The 7,042-nt window shown below is 44.1% G+C and overlaps 1 protein-coding gene across 6 annotated transcripts in view; it reads right to left on the reverse strand.

The window, feature by feature from the left end:
• Positions 1 to 5,888, reverse strand: part of Tbc1d5 (TBC1 domain family, member 5) — a 448,076-nt gene extending 442,188 nt beyond the window's left edge. For 4 of the 6 annotated variants that reach the window (XM_030250062.1, XM_011246640.3, XM_006524965.4 and 1 more), the window contains exon 1: positions 3,789 to 5,888. The gene's annotated coding sequence lies outside the window, so the exon portion shown is untranslated. The remainder of the gene's footprint in view (positions 1 to 3,788) is intronic. The other 2 variants (NM_028162.4, NM_001285991.1) reach the window with 1 other exon arrangement.
• Between the last annotated feature and the right edge of the window lie 1,154 nt (positions 5,889 to 7,042).

The following is a 7,042-nucleotide window of genomic DNA, read 5'->3' on the forward strand; positions in this document are numbered from 1 at the left end:
AACAGTATCCACAATAATTGGTAGATTGTCATCTTGCCATCTTCTGATGCTGCTTTTTTTTTTTTTAATGAGACAGGGTTTCACTATATAGTCCTGAGTGGCCTGGAACTCATAATGTAGACCACACTGTTTTCACGAAGATTAGTTTGTCTCTGCCTCCCAAGTGCTAGGGTTAAAGGCAGCCACTGTCAGCCAGGCCAGAGGCAAAAAAAAAAAAAAAAAAAAAAAAACAAAACACACACATATATATATAAAACATGTGTGTGTGTATATATACATATATATATACATACATATATGTGTGTGTGTGTGTGTGTGTGTGTGTATACATATAAAGAAAAGATGTGTTGTCCTGAAATTCTTCAGTAATTAAATACTGCAATGACTTCTAAAACTGACTAAACTGATTTTATAATGGATTATTGCTCAACACACAAAGTACTACAATGTTTCATATAAAAGTTTTATACAGATTTCTCTAAGATCACCTGTATTATAAAAAGATAATGCAGTGGCAGTGTTAAAAAGAGATAAGAGTGACAGTGTTTCTGACACTAATGAGAAAATACTGTTTTTCCACTAAAGTTCCAAGATATTACTTAGTATGTGTCAAAAATAGGATGTTTTCTCAGCAGTACACCATAACAAAATGACGTAGGAACACTTCTAAATGTCATTATTCTACATAACCAGTCAAGACTAATTAGAAAGGTCTATTTCTGACATAGTATAATTTTAATAGCTTTTGTTTGACCTAAATATGTTAATGGTATTACGGAATATGACAATAAAACTTCACCCTCCCCCAAAATAAATAGTATTGGTTTTACAAAAGAATTACACTAAAACTATAAAGAGATGGTGAAAAAATCCTACAAGCAATAATAATTTCTCAAGTTTCAGACCACACAGCATACCATACTACTATCCTACTGATCTATCCATATGGAAAGAACTGCCTAAACAGACAGTAAAGCCCCACTATTCACACCGACACAGAGGAAGACACACAGAGAGAAGTCAGGGAAGGTGATATATTAATTTGCAGTAAAACATATACTATTCAACTTAAAATATAGTCCTTTATTTATGGGTTGCCCTTCCTACTTTTTCAGTGGCTAGTTTTTATTGCCCTTACTAGCCAAATAGAGGGCCAGGAATTTGATTAAGTTCTAAACCTAAATAATAAGAAAACAAGTGTAAAACGACAAATACAAAGAAATTTTATCAAAACTAGGCATTGGGATAGAAGAATAGGAAAAAGCCTTCCGTATAAAATATGCATGAAGGTGAAGGGAGGGCAGACATAGGTGGGCCAGGAAAGGCCTTCCAAGTCAAAGCAAAGAAGACACAGTTTACATTTAGCAGTGAAGAGATTGGGACAGCCAAACGTGTGAACAAGTGCGAGCAGAATACAACTTTACAGGTGTGTCTTACGCAGCTCACTCAGGAAGAGCAGAAGCACCAGGCACAGGGTATTAACAAGGGGACATTTTAATTCTTAAAATGAAAATAAAGCTCCTAAACAGCAACACTACAAAAATTCATCCCTTTACTTCTAAATAATAATTAATAATAATAATAATAATAAAAAGGAAGTTATACAAGATAATTAAGATTTGCAAGGATTCATAAGTCAGCCAATCAGAATCCCAAATTAGTATTAGCTATGTCAATCAGGAATGTGATTTATCCATCCAGTTTCTGTTTGCTTAAAAGTTGTAACAATAAAGTGAGTTAAGATGTGTAATGTATTTTAGGATATAAAGAAGCAAGGTAAAGTAATAACTAAAATTAAGATTATAAAACTTATGGGACTAGAAGTAGCTGCTATTAGACTTCCATAAAGACTTTCATAAAGCTCTTTAGAACTTAACTACTTAGCCTGTAAAGGGCTCTACGTTCAATTCCTTGTACCGTAGAAGTAAAAGGACAACCATTTTTATGTATGAAAACCAGAAGAAGTACATGGAATACTTTAAACTCTTTCATTTACATTATAAAAATTACATGAAGGAAAAAAAAAAAACAAATCCAGGTAGGACACCCTTTGTGTGGCTCTCAACTGTTTAAAATATGTGCTTCAAATACCAAGAACACACTGCCCAACTGAGGCTACACTTGAAGATATCAGACACAATGATTTTGCCAATCGAAGAAACTTTCAACCAGCATTACACACGAACCCAAGATTCCGAGCCTATGCCTTAATAAAAACTCAATGAACTGGGAAGCGAGTCTTTTAAGAAGTACGCCAAACCATTTTAACAAAAATAAATAAATAAATAAATAAATAAATAAATAAAACAAAAATGTGGTGCAGGCACCACACAGCATACAGAGCACACAATTTGTACTTCTTTTCCTTCTCCTGGAATCCAGCGTTGGTTCACTCTACTTCCCCCAAGCAAACTTTATTAGTGCACCCTGACACTGAACTTTCCTATCAGGCCACCTCTTCATTCCAAGGGGTGTGTGTGTGTGTGTGTGTGTGTGTGTGTGTGTCCGTCCTTCACAGACACGTAACTTCATTTCTATACACAGAAGATATTTACACCTTTTGTATTGAACAAGGTCTTGTCCATCACCACGTGAGAAATGCAGAATAACAAGTTGTATCAGTTACCACATCCACTGAATTCCTATCACATTTTTAACAAGAACCCAACCCCCAGGGACTCAGGTTTGATCAACGCTCTCTATCCCACTGCAGCTGCCCTTTCCATTCTATTTCGGACACCAAGGAAGTCCTGGAAATAGAACTGAACCAAAGACGCATAACGGAAAAGTGAGTTTCTTTCCCACTGTATTCCAAGAGTTCTTTTCCAATAGTGCATCCTGTGCCACAGCACACTAATAAGAGGTGGTTTGTGGACTACACTGTGATGGACTACGCGTACAAAAGCCCTAGCATTTCAGCACAATCCACCTCAGGCAGTTTAGCATGTAACCTGCATAGTAAAGTTTCAGTCCAGTTCAGAATTGAGAAATGGGGACTCTGCAGAAAGTGATGGGGGGGGGGGGGTGGAAGTTGAAGGGTTATAAAAGATGTAACCTTCAAAAGCTGTTACCATTCTCAAGCGCTGAATTGGTTAGTAAGTCGTCCTGAAACTATTAGTAACTAGGAGTGACCAAACTCTAGGTCGCATATCTGCACAGAATGTATTGGAAGAACAGTACATTTCCAGGAAAACAGAGGGGGCAGGGGGAACTCTCCCAAGTCGTTCTCCTCGGGTCCTGCCAGGCCTCGAACTGACAGATGCCGGCGTGACTAACTTAAGTAGCACTAAGGCAAATTAAGGCAGGAGAGGGTTTCTCTCCTCCGAGGCTGCTCGGCTCCGGGCTCCAGCCGCCTGACTTCCGGCCTGGGAAGGAAACGTGCAGCCCAGGGCTGAAAGAAACAGGGAACCGGCCAAAGAGGAAGTAGAGCTGGCTGAGCAGCTCGGCAATGCCCGGTAGCTGCTTCCCGAGCTCGTCCGGGAGCGAGGACCGAACGGGGACGGGGACTGGGACGAGCGGGCTGAGAGAGGCTGCCTCGCCCGTGTGCGCGCTCGCCCTTCCGCCCGCTCGCCCGCCGGCCCGCAGCGGACCGAGCCCCAGCCCGCCTCCCTTCCCAGCCCGCGCGCAAGCCGCGGCCGGCGGCTCGGGCCTTCCCTGGCGGCGGGACGGGGCCCAGCGAGGCTGAGGGGAGGCCGGGGAGGGAGCGACGGCTGTGCAGCTGCCCGGGGAGGCTGACGGGGGAGGCGAGGCGCTTTTTCACCGTTAGCATCGTTATGTTATTTTTTTACCTGTAGCGCAGCAGGGCTCCCCAGCTCCTATTCCCTGAATCCTCCTCCCCTCCTTTCTCTCTCTCTCTCTCTCTGTCAGTCTCTCTGTCTCTCTCCTCTCTTTATCTCGCTCTCTCGCTCTCTCTCTCTCTCTCCCCGTCAGTCTGCCGGGCTCTCGTGGAACACGCCGGGCCTGGCCCGACCAGCAAGAGAATGGGGCGGGAGGTGGCGGCGGTGACCAGCGGCCACGTGACCACGCTCCCTCCGTAACGGCGTCCGCCTCCTGCTGCGCGCCCTCCCGGCGCTCCACCTCTAGTAACCCCGCGCGCCCGGGGACCCGTGCGCAGGCGCGCGCCCGGGCCTGGGACGAGCCAGCGGGTGAGCCGCGGGTGACCCGCGCTCTGGGAGCCTGGTGTCTTGGGGGATAGGTCGGGGTGAAGAGGGAAAAGGGGACGCCCGAGACCAATGGAGCTGCCTGGGCCATGCCGATGCGCATGCGCGCGGGGCCTCCCTACAGTGGGAGCCGGCCTTCTGCCACAACCCGAGGTCCCCCACTTGCCACCAGCTTCCCAGGGTGGGACTGGCATCGAGGAGATAAGTCAGGCCTGGGAACGTCCTAAGAATCTGGCACTCCTGCCTCGGATCGCACAATTTCCTTGTCTCCTGTAAATGGCCTTCCCTTCATCCTTGGTCTACAGCTGTACAGACTGATGACAGATAGGTCGTGCCACCCAATTTTGTAGGGACTCACTACCTCTTTGTGAAGACCTTCTTTGTATGAATCCAGAGAGGTGCTGTTTTTTGTTTTGTTTTTTTAGCAACCCCACACCTGTAAAAACACACAGGTTTTATCTTCTCAGACCTCGAATCTAGACTAATGACTAGTCATTAGATAGTTAATCTAATGAATGACAATTTTGGCAAATGACTAGACCCTGGTTTTACCGCCCTATGCCCCTGCTTAATCCTGACTTAAAGTTGCATTTAACCTCCAGCAATGGGAGGCTGGTATTTTCTTCTTCAATAAGAAAGTGGTAAATAGCTCATCTGAGTTGGAGAGAGAGAAAGAGAGATCTCTTATTAATCTGTCTTTACAAATAGCGCAAAAAAAAAAAAAATCAGTTGTTATGTTCAGATTATGGAAACCAAAACAGAGGTCAGAAAGTTAGCTAGCTTCCAAGGAAGGCATACCACACTTAACACAGTGATTCTCTTTTTTCTAATGCCCTTCTCACTGTAGCAGAAATTGAACAGGTTGAATAGAGTAAGCTATTAAAAGTTCTGGCTAAACTCATGATTACATTAGTCTCATGAACAGAATCCTAAGAAATAGGAAGATGCATCATGCTGTATTTGGATATTGCTCTCCCAGCTAGCAATACAGCAGTCAGCCACATGACTGGTATTCTACAATGTATAGTGGACTTTGTTCTCCGGCACCGAAATATCTCACCGCAGACCCTCATCTCCTTCCTGAAGTACTGACTATGCTGGTGTTACTGGGACTGTAGAGGTCCTTCAGTGTGGTCACCAAATGACAGGAGAAATCTCTATCCCCTCTTGGGACGCTTAGTCTCATAAATAGCATAATTTAAGAAGGGACCGAAGGGCAATTTCATTAGAGATGAAAAGAACATCTCTGAAGACTATAAAGCTCAGCTGCTTCTCAGAGATGGATAAAAGAAGACAGAAAGCAGCCATACCATTTGTGGTGATTAAATAAAAATCGCCCCCGTAGGCTCATGTGTTCGAATGGTTAGTCACCAGAGAGTAGAGTGATAGAAGGATTTGAAGGTGTGGCCTTGTCAAAGGAAGTGAGCTTTTGAAACCTCAAAAGCTCATAGTGGGCCCAGTCTCTCAGCCTACAGATCAGGAGTAGTTTTCAGCTGCTTCTCCAGCACCATGTCTACCTGCATGTCTCCAGGTTCCTCACCATGATGATAATGGACTAAACTGACACTGTAAGCAAGCTGCCAATTATTATTTTCTTTTCAAAGAGTTGACGTGGTCATGGTGCCTCCTAAGACACCATTGAAGCTGGCACAGAGGGTAGCTACACGGCCAACCACCAACTGCATGGTATGGAAGGAGACTTTACAGAAAGAAAGAAAGAAAGAAAGAAAGAAAGAAAGAAAGAAAGAAAGAAAGAAGGGAGGGAGGGAGGGAGGGAGGGAGGGAGGGAGGGAGGGAGGGAGGGAGGGAGGGAGGGAGGGAGGGAGGGAGGGAGAGAGAGAGAGAGAGAGAGAGAGAGAGAGAGAGAGAGAGAGAGAGAGAGGTAGAAAGAAAGAAAGAAAGAAAGAAAACCCAGAGTGTTAAGGAAAACAAGATTAGGAAGAGACAGAAAAAATTCTAAAAGTAGTCTGACTTAACTAGCTACACAGCTGCAGCCTATACAGGGGATTGGGATTCTAGGTAGGAAAAAGGACAGGATTTCATTGAAAAGATAATTAACCCCACCTATCTCTCTAACTTAAGGTGAGTCCACCCTTCTACAGGCAGCCCTCTGGCCAAGTGAATGGCCCAATCCAGCTAGAATATTAGGTCTCCAGGCCTGAGAGTTAGTTCGCTGTCTTGATGGGGACTTAAATGCTAGGAAGAGTCAGCTAGGTCCCTGCTTGCCTAGTATATTATGTGACCAAAAATGCAAGAAGATATGAGAAACAGCCCAGTCATTCCCCACAACCTGCGTCCTGGTTGTTCCAAGATGGGCAGGCCCACCTGACCCCACTAAATGCAGCTCCACTATCCTTTAGATCACAACAGTAACTTAACAAAGGAACCAGTTCTCTCCTACTTGTTCTTTCTCCCCTCAGAAACAGTCTGTCTATAAGAGCTCAGTCTATAGAGCACTACGACAAGGTGGAGAATAACCCCTTAGGTTCAGTCTCCCAATGTTTTGTTTTGTTTTAAAGTAACCTTAGAAAAACAAACTGAACTGATGAATTCCATAGGATTCACTTATGCTACTTGTAATACAATTCAAGAGTTACAGCATCCCAGCATTGTTATAAATGTGGCAATATCTAAATGAACTCTTTGTCTTGGGTGACACAACTGGAAGCACAAGGGCCAGCCCTTGACTATAACTGGCTTTCTTTTCTTTTCTTTTCTTTTCTTTTCTTTTCTTTTCTTTTCTTTTCTTTTTGTGGTGGTGGTTTTAGGTTTTTTGAGACAGGGTTTCTCTGTGTAGTACTGGCTGTCTTGGAACTCACTCTGTCGACCACGCTGGCCTCAAACTCATAGAGACCTGCATGCCTCTCCGAATCAGAGTGTTG

The sequence above is a fragment of the Mus musculus genome, chromosome 17, assembly GCF_000001635.26.
Source record: "Mus musculus strain C57BL/6J chromosome 17, GRCm38.p6 C57BL/6J".
In the NCBI taxonomy this organism is placed as follows: Eukaryota; Metazoa; Chordata; class Mammalia; order Rodentia; family Muridae; genus Mus; species Mus musculus.